At 36.6% G+C, this 16,147-nt stretch overlaps 1 protein-coding gene across 15 annotated transcripts in view; it reads left to right on the plus strand.

The window, feature by feature from the left end:
* The window catches only part of SYT1 (synaptotagmin 1), a 359,624-nt gene that overhangs the window by 146,502 nt on the left and 196,975 nt on the right, over positions 1-16,147 (plus strand). Inside the window, exon 6 of one of the 15 annotated variants that reach the window (XM_072864251.1) lies at positions 8,177-8,235. The exons of the other annotated variants lie outside the window; for them this stretch is intronic. The gene's annotated coding sequence lies outside the window, so the exon portion shown is untranslated. The remainder of the gene's footprint in view (positions 1-8,176; positions 8,236-16,147) is intronic. 15 annotated transcript variants of the gene reach the window in all.

Genomic DNA, 16,147 nt, shown 5'->3' on the forward strand with positions numbered 1-16,147 from the left:
AATCAACACATTTCTGGTGCCAGGGTGAACCTTCTGCCAGACTGGAAACAGGTGGGGAAGTAAAACTTCTTGAAAGATTTGTGAGAACTTTTTTTTCCAAAAATGTCTTTTTTCCCTCATATTATATTTTTAATCAATTGGAGGAAGATATGCAGTGTGGGAATTTCAATGGCCAACAGATTTGGCACAGTAAACAGACTCACATAATCAGAAGTACTGACAGCTCTTAATAGGCCTGAGGTTGTTGCCTATCACATAGTGTTTAAAATAGTTTCTTGTATATTTCTCCATATGACAAAATTCATAAGCTGTGGATTGAAGATAGACATCTTTTACAGTAAACTGCTGAATTTAATTCTTTATTAAAATCAGTATATAAATCATACTCATTAAGCTGGAGGACAAAACAAGAAAAAAGTCAATTATAGGATCTAATAGAGCATTGTGTTGAGATTTAAATGACTGCCATGAAAGGATAAACAAAGTATTTGTTAGACTTCCAATAAGTGACAGTTTACTTCTATTGAAGAACTTAAGCCTATTTCCATAAACTCATTTAATATTGTGCCATCTTCCTTTCTCAAGAAATCTGGCTAGTATGTGTTTACAGCAAGCTGTTTTGCTGTTTTGATTGTCAGAACCTTGGAAAATATCAAGGTCAAATATAGAATTGCAAATTAATGCAAAAATCCATTTAATATACAGATAGATGGTCTACTCAAATGTTCCTATTTTTACACTTATAATTTTTTAATTGTAAAAGAGAGGAGTGAATTTAATGAGCTGAAAATGATGGCTTAGTGTTATTAGTTGGAGTTGGAACACTATACTTAGGTAATATGCAGGTATTCTCACAGAACTCTGCCAGTATAATTCAGTCCAGAACTGGAAAAAAAATTACCAACCAAACTAACACTTAAAACTCCTAGTCCAGTATTGGCTCAACGGGCGATACCATTCACTGAACATCATAGGTGTATTGTAGGAAAGGAAGAGAACAAGTGAATAGTAAGTTTATATAGGTCATAACACTGATTAGCAGGTATTTTGATAAGGCTGAAATTAGAAAATTTTTTTTTAATGGTAGATACCCGGTCTAACAACTTTCTTTACCCTAAGAAAAACTTCTTTTTCCTGTTTATTTTCCAAATCTTATCTTGAAAATTCACCATTCTGTAGAAATGTATTGTAGAAGACGTTGTGTTGGCTTCTTACACACATACACACACACACATGCTCAGTGTATTTTAAGGCATTTTTCAGTTAAGAATGTCTTTTCTATTGAGGTAAAAGTGTTTGAGTCCATGTCTGTGAGTTTTTCTCCTTTCCATATTTGAAGATACAAGTTAAATAAAATGTGTAGTTAATTGTTTGGTGTCTCAAGGAGATCCTATTATGGTGTCTTTCTATATAAAAATTGTAGATTATGAATCTATGGTAGTACCAAGCTATTTTCCTTTGTTAATTTTTAAACATAAAACCACAATATTAATTAGAAAGTAACCTGAAATACGTTATCCTACAGTGGCAACTTTGTTGGAGGCTTGGACAGTATAATGTCAAAGGAGATGTGTAAGTAAATGTAAACAGACATGAGCTTGGGATTGATTTAGCAAAAATTCTTTTTGGAATGTTCTGACTTAAATCCTTCCAGCAGTACAAAGGCTGGATCTGGGATAGTGGGAAGTGACAAAAGTGCTGAACCACATATTACAGAACAGTGGGAGGTTAGAAGTTAAGAGACTCGATATCAGGCTTTGAACAAAGCCGACAACATTTTGCTCCTTGTATTAGCCCCTCCTGCTCTCTTTTGTACTCTGATTCCTGGAGGAAAAAAAAATGTTGTGAGCTGTTTGACTTGTCAAAAGAATGGGCATAAATGAAAACCTACAACTTTGGTTTAGTAATTCGCCATGGTGATCTTAGGTTATCTTTGATTATGGGCTCTGTAACTAAGGAAGATGAACAGCTCCATAAAAATCCAAACAGTTAATCAGTGCAGCGCTTTCATTTTCACCTCATCTTTTCATTTAAACCCTACATCCTGTTTGCCATATGTGACAGTGAAGCTGGGGGGGAGAACTGTGTGAGAGCATCCTCATAATGACTGTCTGAAAGTACGGACTGTCCCCAGCCAGCAGACAGAATGAGGCTGGGCTGTCAGTCAGGGTACAATTTTAAGTTAGAGACAGGATAATTTCAGACAAAATGGAGAACAAAATCACTTGGGCACCAGTCAGATGTCTTTTCCTGCTTCCCCCACAAATAATACATTACTTCAGTTTCCGGGTGTACCTTGTGGTCTCATCCCTCGCCTTCTCTCCTTCGTGCTACTCCCTTCTCCCGCATAGTTTTCGTGCCATTTCAATATGGGAAGCTGCACAAGAGAAATAAATCTTATCCTGCCATGAACTTACATAATTGTCGGGGAAACACCTAGTCAGTCTGTGCTTCACTCTAGCTGGACGAATTTTACTGAAAGACCTGTCTCCAGAAATACTGTGACCCTCTGGTCTCTGTCATCAACCAGCATAGTCCACAAAAACCCAAATGTAATTCTTTTGGGCTGTTTCTGATCATGGTTAAGCTGGTTAGATCTCGGGGGAAGAAGTGAGGCCCAAACTTCTGCAGTCCCGCTTCTCATGCAGGAGTCAGCCTTCCTAGAATGAGAGCTCCACTTGCATGAAAATGATGTAATCTAAGTGACTGTTAAATTTTTGTGGTTTTGTAACAGTATTAACTACCTGATGCCATTTTGATAATAAGTAAATATAATTAAGTTTAAGTTCCCAGGGGTGATTTGAAAGGATAGAGTGTGGCAGCTTAATGCTGGTTTCTAGTTATTAGAACACAGGTTTGAAGGGGCTGCATATAGTACAACGCTGTTTTGTGTCCATGCGTGAAGGAGCGAAGATGAGCAGGAAGGAAGAGGGAGATCCAATCTGAAATTTGACACACTGCATGAAATATAGCTGGGCCCTGTTTGGCCCACACATATTAACCTGATCTAGCACAAGAGGAGAGATTTCCTTCAGCCTGGTGCATTTGGGAGCCATCATTACGCTCTGGAGTTGCAGTGTGGGAGCAGCAGAATTCCCAGGGGGGTGGAGCAGAAGATTTGGGAAGAAGCTGTATCATGATCTGTCTCTGCATCGATAAAAAAGGCTTGCTCTTTTTTCTCTCTCCCCTCACCCTTCAGGAGGACACTAGCTACTGCTAAGGGAGGAAAGGGCAACAGAGAACAGAGATGAGAAACGATTGATTTACAGGATATTTAGAAATAAGTTGTACTTTCTGAACAGTGAGAGCCTCAAGCACTGCATGAACATGGCGGGTCATGGTGGGCTGCGTGATGGAATGTTTTACCTCAGATACAGGCTTTTGAATCCTCTGCTTCTCCAGCTGAATGGTTAGTCACATAAGCATTGCCACTGGTTTCGGTTGTCAGGGTCAGGAAAAGCCACATGTGAACTGCATGTGAATTCTTGGAGCTTGGCTGCTATTTAAGTCTGGACGATCTAAAGCTAAAGCCAGAGCTAAAGCTTTAGCTAAAGCTAAAGCTCAAGCCAGAGGGCTCCCATGCCATGCCTGGAGGTGTGTGGCAGTGCTCCTGTGCAGCTGAAGAAATGCTTGTGAGTGTGGACGCTTTCCCAAGTTATGATTGCAGAGGTGAGACTGAAGATGGATAAAGATTCTGGAAAGAAATCATCAGTACTGAGAGCAGTTTAAGCCTCTCTTTCTTTGATTTGCTCTGAAGTGGTATAGGAAAGCTTACACATCGTTGCTATCCCCGCACAATAAGAGGCATGATAACTTTTTAAAGTTCAACCATTATTTCTCAAAGGACCGCAGAAGCTCCTGCAGTTCTTCGCTGATGTGCTGGTTCAGAGGGAGCTCAGTCACCGCCCAGAGCAGTAGGGCTGTGGTATCCTGCTGACTTGCCCTTGCTAGCAGGGGCTAAACAATGTTTAATGGCTCAGGCCAAGCAGGTTCGCATGGGTGCACGGTGCCTCTGGGCTGAAGCCCTGGTCAAACATCCACTGTCTCCATGCTCCTCCACTGACTCCAGAAAAAAGACAATGTGAAGAAAGGTATGGAAACCAAACTGTACTCTTGCTGTAGCCCAAGAAGAGAAGTACTTCTGTTGAAAAGAAACTGAAGTGAGTTGTTGTGGCTGTGGAAGTTGTGAAAGGAGTCTCTCCCTTCTTGACTTCTGCATACATCATTCTCATAGTGCATATTCATCCCTACCAACGGTTAGGAAAATACAGCTACCAAACTCAGTGCTTTGAGATGTATCTACTTTTGATTGTCAAATGTAAGACATTTTAATGCAAACCTCTCTCCAGATGCAGGAACTGCACTCAGTAGTTGCTGGGGGGGGTGGGGGGGGCAGAAAAAGTGCATTGGAAGCACTGTTGGAGAAAAATAAGTGCTTACTGGACATTAAAGTTGAATGTCAAGCTAACTGCTGGTAATTTTGTTTTCAAATGTCTTTTTGATGAGTCGAGGCTAGTAGATTTTTCTTTTTCCCCTTGTTATTTCATCAGTTCAAACCTGAAATGTGAAGTATGTTTATTAGGAAACCAGTGTGGTCATTTCTTTGAAAGGATGATGCTGACAGTGTAGCTGCTTATAAACTATTTGTGTGTTGCTTTGCCTGGAATTTGGACAAGCTAGCCACTGAAGCAGAAAAAGCACAGCCAGTGTTGTCAAATATTATTGGTGCAATGTGCCTTTATGTGTGCCTGGCTGGGCAGCATCAAATGGCATTTGACATGGTTTTTTCCCAAGGCCATAGCTTGCTGCATACAGCAGATTCTCAGTTAAATCATTTTTATATTTTATATTTGTACACACATATAGACGCATCATGTTTATAATCCATCGGGGTGATTTGCATGAATTTGTAAAATATTCCTCCAACTACCCTACTTAATTTTTTCATTTCATATTAATAAGCCACTTATAAAAATGCATGGCATCTTTCCCAAAATAGTATCCTTGAGTTAAGTAAGCTTCAATGCGTCTAACTATGATATACAGCAGTCACAAATATGTTTTCTGAAGTAGTAAAAAAAGGCCTAAAATTAGTGATTTAGCAGCTGTTAAATTATACAAGTGGATTTTTTTTTTCCCCTCAGTTATTTCTTGGATGAAGACTTTCAGACCTGTAAGTTTGTTTTTTTATGAAGCACTGAGCTCTTTCTGTTAGCTATAGTTATGAGGAAATACAAACTGCATTTGTTGTCTCTGCCCTCAATGCAAACAGAAATCCAGCTCCATTATGTAACTTGTTCTACACAAAAATCATGGGGAAATGCCACAGTGTATTTAAATAGCATTATTTTTTAACAAGTTGGTGCTTTAACAGCATTTTTTTAAATGGTACTTTCCTTTCTTGTTAGGATTCTTCTGTTGAATATTTGTTTTGCAATTCATAAAAATAGTATTTCAGAGGCATAATAACTGATGCTCTAGATGGGCAAATTTAAAATTAAATAGATGTTTGCTTCTCATATTTTACTTTTTGTACAAGCCTCCTTCTATCCAAATAAATGATGTAAAGAATAGATGTTGGCAATGAGAGCAGGTATCTGGTATAGGTGTGAAGAATTCACCATGTATTTCTATTTTAGCTGAATTTTGACTAATCTAGACCAAATAATAGTGGCATCTTTTCTGCATGCTGTTTCTATTTTTCTGCCCACTTTAGACTGAGATGAAAAACACCTGCAAATCCATATTGAAACGTTTGTGTTTCATTGATTGCTACCTGCAGGGACTATCCCAGTAATGACTGTGTAACAACTTGGGGGTGAAAATGATCTCTCTGTCTAGTCTTGTGTGGGATAACTCCCTATGGAGAAAGACAAAATGGCCAAAGCCTCACTGCTACTTTGACCTAGACTTATCTTTTCAGCAAGATTTTGTTCACCATACCTCCTCCTTGCTGCTGGCAGCAAACATGGTCTTTTTTAGCCCTGGCTTATGAAATTACGGTTTTATTAAAGCCCATGCAGTATGTTGTTAACTTGGTAAGAAAAATCTCTGCATTAACTTTTAACTCAGATAATAGCCTAGCCTGTTTTGTTTTAATTCTTCCAAAATCAAATTCCAAGGAAAGAAATAGGTAATGGATTTTTTTACAAGCTAGAAATTAAGTTTAGTGGGAACATCATATCAGACTATTTAGGATTTATCATCTTGTCGCCTGTTAGCTCAACTGAATTACAAGCTGGTAATCATAAATGCACTATTAGTATATAATATGTTGCAAATTTAATGATTTATATTTTAAAGTAGTTTCAAGAACACCACTGCTACTTGAGTTTCCCTACTAATTTAGGCAAAATAATTCATTGTTTCATGTGTTCCTTTTCTTCCCTTGAAGAGTGAAAGAGGTAAAGGAAGGGGAGAGGAGGGAAGAGGAGGAAAGGGGAAAGAGTGTATGGCAGAGAAACTATTCATCAGCCATTGTCAAATGCACAGAATAAACCAGCTGGATCAGAAGCAAGAGAAGAAACCTATAATCTTTTCCAGTTATAGCAATATTGGAACATTAGTTCTAGAGTTAGTTAAAAATATTTCAGACACGAACTTAGTGTTCTCTTGAAAATATTGTATAGCCTGGTAAGTATTGAAATATAAATAATTATTCTGTAGTTTGAATTTACTGTGGTTCAATATTATTTAAAAGGAGCACATACAAACTGTACCACTGCTCAAGTTTTATATAGTGTTTGCCTAAAGAAGAGGCAGTGTGTTATCCCTTCTGGAAGATATCAGAATTTCCGGGCAATCTTTATTCTAAGGATGACAGCTGTTTTCAACTTTTTTTTTAACAGGAAATCATGCTTTCTAAATACATACTCTTAATGGAAGTTACTTTTTCTTTTCTAGGTGATACATGTTTTATTTTCATAATTTAACCTTTCCAACTTCTAAAATTGACTGATTAACATTGAATTCAAGCTTCAGAATTCTACTTCTTTTCTTTGGGCTTCCAAAGTAGTAAACATGTTTCCATTGGACACATTCTGTTACTGTTTTTGTAAGTGGCCACTTATGCATGCGAATTTACATAATTTTTTATAAACTAGTTTCCATTTTTCCTATGAAACTGTGTTTTCAAAATAGAATGGCATTATTTTATTTGTTTTAAATTTCTCTCTCTACTCCATTCCTCCCTTCATCTGCCTGCCTTCAGACCATTATGGCTGGGTCTCTACCAAGAGATGATTTCATTGTCTTTGTTTTCTAAGCATGCTTGCCAAGATGTTCAGAAAATGTAGTGATTTGTGAGTATCTTACTTCTGAGGGTTTAGAGGAGCATGATTGTCACTGCACACTGAACATTAGTTCTATGAAAAATAACAGCTCTTTCACATGAGCTAAATGGTGCCAACAGTCATCAGTTGAGAAAGTCGTGGATCTAGCACATTTGTTATCATCCAGGTGGAGAACTACAGCTTGTCAGTGGTGGCTTCTTAATGATTTTGTAATTCTGTTGAGTTCTTCTGTTCTTTTCTGAGCTAATATGCATTTTCCTAAGATGGATCAGATTTAAGAAAAACAAGACTTTTCATGATCTCAAAATTGATGGCTTGCCACATATGATTTCAGAGTATGTGAGCAGCTCACTAAACAAGATGTTCTGGAAAACAGTTTTGAATTGGACCACTATATTAGTATTGATTTTTTTTGTCCTTTCGAGCTTCCCTGATATAAATGTGGAAATAACTGCATGAAGCACACCAGAAGCCACTGTCTGTGTAAGTGCACTACTTAGCAGTGGTCTGCTTATGTTTAACACTTGCTTGGTATCAAGACAGCAATAAGATTAAATCAGGGTTAGTATTCAGTCCAGCTCAAAGCAGGGTCTTCAGCAAATTCCATTGATTTCAGGCTGTCAAATATAACCAGAGTACTGAAAATTGCTTGCTTTAACAGTGTAAACATTTTTGCTTTCATTTCATGAAAACAGTTTACCCTAGATGACATGTAATGGGAAATTTTCTACTACTTCATTCAAATATTGCCTCCTATCCCAATCCTCAAATGTGCATTAAACTGAAAGTTGAAAATAATTTGCCAGAAAACCCAACATCATTGCAAATGTGCTATTTTGAGAATAAAAAAATATACAGAGTTAATGATTTTTTTCCTTCTATAGGAACAAAAGCTTAAAGTGTGTGATTTCCAGGTCTGGAAACTCCTTGTAGACTTGCCCTTGTAAGTGCACAGAAATCTTAAGTAATTACTAACCCAATAATGCATTTTTGGGGAATAGAAATGTTATATTTATTATAGTAAATAATTTCTTACATCTGAACAATAAGTTTGGAGTGACTTTTTTGTTCTAATTTAATTTCAGTCATCAGATTTGCTATGATTCTAGAATAACTTTTACAAAATACATTAGAGAAATACATCAGAAATGTAGAAATACATTAGAGAGGAGTGAACTTTTATGATTAAATTTTGGGTTGGTTTTAATAACTCAGACCAAACAAAATTGGGTAAAGTAAACATCATTCTTTTTATGTCATGACTGAATTAATTTTAGTATTTGTGAAATTGTAAAATGCATAATTTTTCTCCGTTACATCTGAATATTGCAAAGCTTTTTCCGTCTCCACATGGATCAACCAAGCTTAAACTTCCCTTTTATACATTGCTCTGAAATAAAAGGTAAAAATACAAGAAAGTAACTACCTGAAATACTCTTATGGTAATATTTAGTGTTTGCTGCTATTGAAATACATATATGAGTGTGGGAAGAGTGTAAAAATTAGTCAATAAGGACATGCAATTCTTTTTGTAAGGAAGTTAAAATACCTTGTTTGTTCTTTCCATTCAGGGCTGACTTGGGTGCTGGACAGGCAACTGAGTTTTCTGCAGTTGCATTGCTTCAGGGTCTATGAGCGTGGACAGGTGGAGGACTTACAGGACTTTAGAAGCATTTCACACGTTCATTGGGACACCTTCATATTCCTCAAGATTTTTTATCCCTAAAAGGGGTGCATCAGAGGATTGAATATCAATTAGCGTTAGAGATCTGAGCGTGCATCTCTATATTTTGTAAATCTTATTAATATTTGTAAATCTTAAAAACAAAAAGGAAAAGATCACTGTAACTAAATAAGATTAGCTGGCATATAAGGCCTTCACTTGTGTGAAGCTTATTGTTTGACCACGACTCAGAAGTGCTCTGAGACAAAACTGACTGGCTAGTGATCTCCTTTCAAATAATTACATTTATTTTCTCTGGTGATTAACAGATGATCCTATCACTCATATTTTTGAGTTCCCAATCCTCTTCATGTGTTTTGGGATTGTGTTGGGTGTCTGCAAGTACCAGGAAAATATCTTTGTGACAGGAAATTGTTCTGGACTAAGTGGATCCAGAATGTTATGTTCTGGAGGTAAATCTGGTTTGTTACCTGTCTCCTAATCAACACTGCATCCAGTAATGGACTAAAAAGGGGAACCAGGATTGACCACAGTAAGAAGAGATGACAAGAGAAAGGGTTACAGGCAGTCAGACCTTGTAGAGCTCATTCTGTTTGGTTTGGAAGTCTTTTATACTGTACCTCGTACTGCTTGTGTGAGGATTAGACTTAGAAGTTTCTTGGGGAAAAAAATGAGCAGCCTGAAGAGAAAATAGCCCCACAGAATATTGAAATTTTACTGTACGGACAGTAGGTGGATTTGTAAAGAGACTAAGAGCAAGTTGACTCATAAAATCCTCTATCAATTAATAATTTAAAAATATTTAAATCCTGAAACATGTATAAACACTAAATTGCAGCATCTTATCCAAATTATTAATTTAGCAACTTTTCTTAGCTTAAGCCTGGTTTTGATGAACTGATTTAATATTTCAGTACTTTTTTTTTTTGCAGTATTACTCAGGTATCCCATTCAAATTTAAAATAAATATTTCTTTTTTTTTTCTCAGGCTTAAAAATTGAGTACTAATGGAGCTGCCCATACAGTTATTATAGAAACACTAGATACTAACTGATAAAGGATTTGGGGGGGGTGCATATTAAAGAGTGAGACACTCTTTAATTGAATTGAACTATATGAAACTACTTTGATTTAAATTGCTCAGGACAGATTTTTTTGGTACTTTTGTTTTCTGATGATATTGCATACCATAAAATATTACTTAAAATAAACTGTAATTAAACAGTATAGAAGAGAGTGCTGAAAGGAGATTTAAATGTTTCTGATAAAAGAAAAAAATCTAACATTCAATATGAAGCAAATACAAAGTTGGCAAAAAATGATGTCTGAATGAATCCATAGCCATTTTAAGCATGTGATGATATTCACCATTATTACTTTTGTAAATTATATTACATTTCACAATAAGAGGAAGGTGGAGGTCTAAGGCTGCAACTTTTAGTATTTCAAAAGAAAATTATGCTAGTTTAAGTCTAAAAGTTGGTCTGCCCTGTGTATTTTCAGGGAGTTCAGATGAATTCTGTTATACCAACGTTACAGTTCCAAAGAGAACTGAGTTTATCAGAGCCAGGTAGAGCTGCTCCTCTGTCCTCCACCCCTCAGTATTCAAGGGCGATAGCTGGATCATTCATGAGTTTCTACTGTTAGATTTGAACAAGATACTAGGTACGGTGGAAAATGTGCTTTCTAATAAATGGCTGTAATCCACAATACTGTGGCAGTCTTCCTGTAACTGACGTTGAGAGTGCTCTGTGTGTATCTTTCATGTGGTAAAATCCATTTGGAATGGGGATCTTTCTCTGTTTGTCCTTGTGCTTTCCTTTTGGAGTGAGTTACAGATGAGTGTGATACTGAGCTCTCATTAAACATGATGCTCCTTTATTTACTTGGAACCCCCACTACAAAAAGGTGGAAGCCACACGCATCAAGCTAGTTTTTGAAGTTTGCACTTTGATGTGTTGATAACTAAATAACAGATCACCTGGTGGGAGACTTTGATTGCCTGTCAAGGCTGATCAGGAGTCACTGGCAGAGAAAACACTTATTCCAGCAAAGTATTCCTAGTGTAGACATGGTCAAGTAATCACAAAGATCCTCTGAGATGAAAACAGCCTCCATGCAGGGCACTGTAGTTGTTAGCAGCTAGCTTTAAAGGAATAGGCATGGAGAGACTGCTTTTGCTATGACTTGTCTACTGTTCTAGGACTGCCTTACTCAAAGGCTGAAGGTGGACCTTCATCTTATTCTTGGTCTTACTCAGTTGAAGGCAGGGCAAAAACTGTGTTTTTAAATCAAGTTTGCCAAGAAGATAATGGTGATAATTGTAATGAATTATCAGAAGAAGGCAGTAAACACCTATCTTCATCGTAAGTAAAGCAGAAAGGTCATGGGCAGAGTGAACATGGAAGGAAGTCACTGCTGGCAGTTTTCTTCAATCAGCATTAAAGAACAAGGTCACCTTTGAGTGGAGAACGTTTGCATTTTGGATCTTCAACCAAGGCTCCAAGTCAGAGGCCTAGCATTTCATATATTTATTACTCCAGGGTCACAGGAATACCGAATTCTCCTTTGTTACATATGAATAGTTAAGTTTTCTCCTAAATGAAAAGCATTTCACTGTGGTCTTTGTTCTTTACTGAAATTTCAAGTAAAAGCTGATTTAAGGTTCTTGTGATGATGCTGTGCTTTCTTTTTGTTCTGAGCCTGTTGTAAAACCAGCATAAATGGCTTTCAGCAGAAATTCAGTAGTTGGACTGAATTTTACCTCCGCTAGTGCTTAATGGAATTTGATTACTATTGTGATAGTAAGCAAAGTGCTGATTGTAGATCAAGAGCCAAGCTGTTCAAATACTATAGAAACTTGAAAGAAAAAATGCAGTCCCTATCTGAAAGAATTTGATGCTGAAGTACACGTGTTACAGACAAATGCTGTTCTAAGGCTTGCAGGAAGGTGTAGGGAGACAGTGAACTGATCCGTCTGTGATGGTTCCTAGATCACAGGTAGCACCATGAAAGGGAGGATGACTTCGGTTCTGCCAAGTTGCTGCAATGCTTTTTAAAGTCATGGGCAGATAAAATGGACATCATATGGATCAAGCCTGGCTTGGCGGCACTTTCGGCAGCCGGCACTACAGTGCTAGTGTGGATTTGTAATGTCATGATCTAAAGGCATACAAATAACATGTAACAGGATTTGGTTCCTTTGTTGCCAGTCTGTCTTTAGGATCTTTGTTATTTTATTGTTATTTTAGGACACAGATAATCAATCAAAGCTTAGATACAGTTTCTTCTACAGGGCTGCTGCCATGCGTGGAAGTTACAGTTACATATGATTACTGAAACCTACCTTTTTGTATTAAAAGAGAAGCAAGTACAAGAAAGCCACAGGATGCTATTGCCTTTAGCAATTATTTGTTTGAACTGTCCAGGTGAAAAATTGCCTAGAGACTTCATGGTCATTTTTGCAGATTATGGCAGCCTAAAGGTGAAGGTGTGAGGAGGAACGTCTTAGACTTTGTCACTGTTCCAATGCCTGTTTGCTACTAAAGACAGTTTCTTTCTTGGTGAGAAGACAGATGAAGTGGAAAAATCCATAAAGTATTCTCTATGACAACGTGAATTCTCATCAAAGGGTGGTGGTAGTAGCTTACCATTTTTGAGTGTATAGACACTACACTGCACATACTGTTAGAATGTGAGAGAGAAATAATATGTTTATGCAGTGGATTCCAAAAACTTTTTTCCAGGTTAGTTATTTTTCTCTGGCTTCTGTATTAGTTTCAGAACTATTTGCATAATGTGGTTTTGTCTGCCTGGATTAATAAAAATTAAGTTATAAGCATTAACTTTAAATTACTGTTGCGGTAAAAGTAAAATCTGTTTGTTCAGAGAGTAAATTACAAGAGCCATATAAAGAAGGAAAATAGAGTTGGGAAAAATGTAAATGGGGAGAAAAACAACTCGGACTAGAAGAAAGGTATCTGTTGTGAAAAGTGAATGAGATGCTTTGCATTAGGTCAGTCTATTTTAACTTAAACCTTGTGTCAAAATTCTACCAGCTTTCACCCACTGTAATAAATTTTCAAAGTTGACTGTTCTGAGCTAGAGAAACATTTTGGTTACATGGATAGAAAAACGTTTGTGAAAAACATTATATAGACATTTAGAATACCAGACTGTCCCTTACTCCAATTCTGTTATGTAATTTAGTACATAACAACCTCGACTGATGACAACTGAAATTATCTCTCTATTATCTGCAGAACAATTTCACTATAAACAGTATTAATACAAGCTTCTGCTGATTGCCATTGCAATATACTTCTTCTTTGCTCTTTAGGTTCAGCTCTTGATGTGAAAATAGGTCAGTTTTTGTTCTCTGCTATCTGTCAGCATGTGTGTCAATCAAGCAGGTGATGAACATAACGCCCATTAAGGGTTATATTTAAGATCATCAACTCATTTCATGTAGGCTTGTAAACAGATGGTTTCTCTTGGTCCCCAGAAATATTATCTGGATTTGAACCACTGATATGAGTGTGAAAGAATCTGTTTATATTCACCAATCTCCTCAGTCTAGCTTCCACCTATTAAAATTTTAAAGGCACAGATTTTATTCTGTATGAACAAAGCATATGAAAAACCACTGTACTGGATTAATAAGTAATTAGTGGAATTTCCTTCAATTAAAACTGAACACATAAGCCTGCAGCCTTGCATATTGACTACATTCTTTAAACCAAAGTAGGCACCAGTATAACTTGAGACAGAGCTGTGATAGAAAGTTTTCCAGCATATATTAGTCTGATAAATTTTGAAGGTGATTTGCTTTTTATGCCTTTCTTTTCCCGATGTTTTTTTTTAATCTTTTCTAGGTTGTGTTTTCCACTGGATTTTATTAAGTTTCTCAACCATTTGGCAAATAAGGAAATAGCATTACACTCAGAACAGAAATATTCTGCTTGAATTATTTCTGGTAATGCAAATAACGTATCATAGTCATCTCATGGATTTTGCTGTGAATGAGAAACCTGTTCTTTTGCTTATGAATACTCCTACCATCCTATGACAGATTTAAGTTACACACTGTGGTCCACATTTTTCGTCTCCTGATTTTACTTTATTTTTTGCCTCTCTCTCCACTAGCAATGCAATACTCTCAAACATTATTACTACTGTTTGATTTGCTGTACCTCTTAAAAGCCATAGTCAGGATCAACATGCATAGTTAGTCTAGGCTGCTGGATGCATAAAGACACCAGAGCTAGATTTAAATGAGTTATTGAGGGTACCTGGAGCAGTCTATCAGGAGAAGCATAGGTCTTAATCTGTAGTTATTTATTCCCCTTAGCTTGATACAAACATGCTATCAAGACAAGACAATTCCTGTGAGACAGCCTTATGGTTTACTGTTATGTGCATTACACATACATGAATGCAAAAGTGTTTCTAAATTGTATATGCTACATATATTTATTTCATTGTACATTTATTGTAATATAATACAGCATCTTGACTGTTTATATAAGATTTATTCTATCTAAACATCAGCCCTGAATATCAGAACTTCTCAAGCATTCAGAGTAGTAGAGGCTACTGTTGCTGCTGTTCTAATGGAAATCAAATCTTCTGGTGGAAAGTAGTTAGTAATGACCACAAAATCATTATGAAAGAGTGCATATACATGGAACTGTGGGAAAGAGAAATTCAGTTAAAATGCATACTCCTAACATTAGCACTTATTTAGATAGCCCTTCTTTGCAAAAAGTGTTGGTACTATGTCAAAGTCAAAATTGCAAGTATGCAAATAAGGGATGGATACATTACTATATTCAGAATTAAATCTGTGTTCTAGGTTGATTCTGGCAAGCAACAAAGATGAGATTTCTCTGTTGATAGGCTAATGTTTGGGAAGCTCACCAAAAAAAAGCACTTGCATGTAGAGCAAGTAAAAAAATTACAATTCTAAAATTACATTTATGTGGGGGGTTTTTTGTTTCATTACTGAAATATATGTTTTGGTATTTAAAAAAAGTTTTCTCTGAATCTAGAATTTTGGGATTTATTTTCTTTACTTAGCTAAATGAGGTTTAAATATTAAAAAAACCCCAACACATTTCTCCAGACATCGTATTCAATTAGCTTTACTTTTGCAATTAGGACTTCAGTTAACACAGAAGAGCAAGATGAGAGTGGTTCTCAATCACAAGTAAATAGAGAAGATATTATTTCTTACCAAATGCAGAGGAACTTAAAATGGTCATTGTTTGCAGAAACCAAACATCTGTGGTTTGTTATAAACTTCTCAATATTTGGGGTGAGAATGTTTTTAAAGCCTCACCTCCTGCAATTAAATTGTTTACATGAGAATCACTTCTCTCTTTAAGGTCATTTTCTAGTTCTTTCTGGGAAAAAAAAGGAAACAAAACTTTTAGTCTGGTTTTCTACAGCTCAAAAACCTTATATGTAGAAAGTGATCACATAGTTACCCCTTTAAAAAAAAAAAAAAAGTTTCAGTATGCCAGTCTGATGATTTTGGGATTCCTTAAAGGTAGCTTCTGAATACATGGGGACAACAGTACGGTGTAGTTTTTCTTTTCTTTGCGAGTATTTCAGCATTCACGGTTTAAGTTGAAATCGGATCACTCAAACTACTTGTTAAATCCTATCCTCATAAGAAGCTTCTGCAGTGAAAGGGTTTCCTGCTGTGTGTTGTGTATTTTAATAGTTAAGCAGGCTACCCAAGGCAGACATGACCACAATGTGTATTCATCATAGTAGTGCTTCTTGCTATGAAATAGCAATCAGATACGATACTTTTACCGTAGTCAGTAAGCCATTTCTACTTCTGGAGGATGATATGTATCTATAAGGAAGGATTCAGCACCTGAACCATTTTTTGGTTTACTTGGATGTTGACTTAGTGAATTGGGAGACTCTTATCAGTGCTGGGATGAAAATATCCAGATCTGAGTTATTGTGTGGTGACAGGGCGTGAAGCTATCACTAGGAAGCTTTTCCACACTACACTAATAGAAGTCGTGGTTGACTGATGATACTTCACCCTTTACAGCTATGAGGGGTCTCTTTAATTTGCTTGTCACAAACTAAAACTATAAACTTTTTTCCTTAGATAGAGTCCCGATTTCTGACCAAACAGGAAGTTTTGATT

This window comes from Ciconia boyciana, chromosome 1, assembly GCF_034638445.1.
Source record: "Ciconia boyciana chromosome 1, ASM3463844v1, whole genome shotgun sequence".
Lineage (NCBI taxonomy): Eukaryota > Metazoa > Chordata > Aves > Ciconiiformes > Ciconiidae > Ciconia > Ciconia boyciana.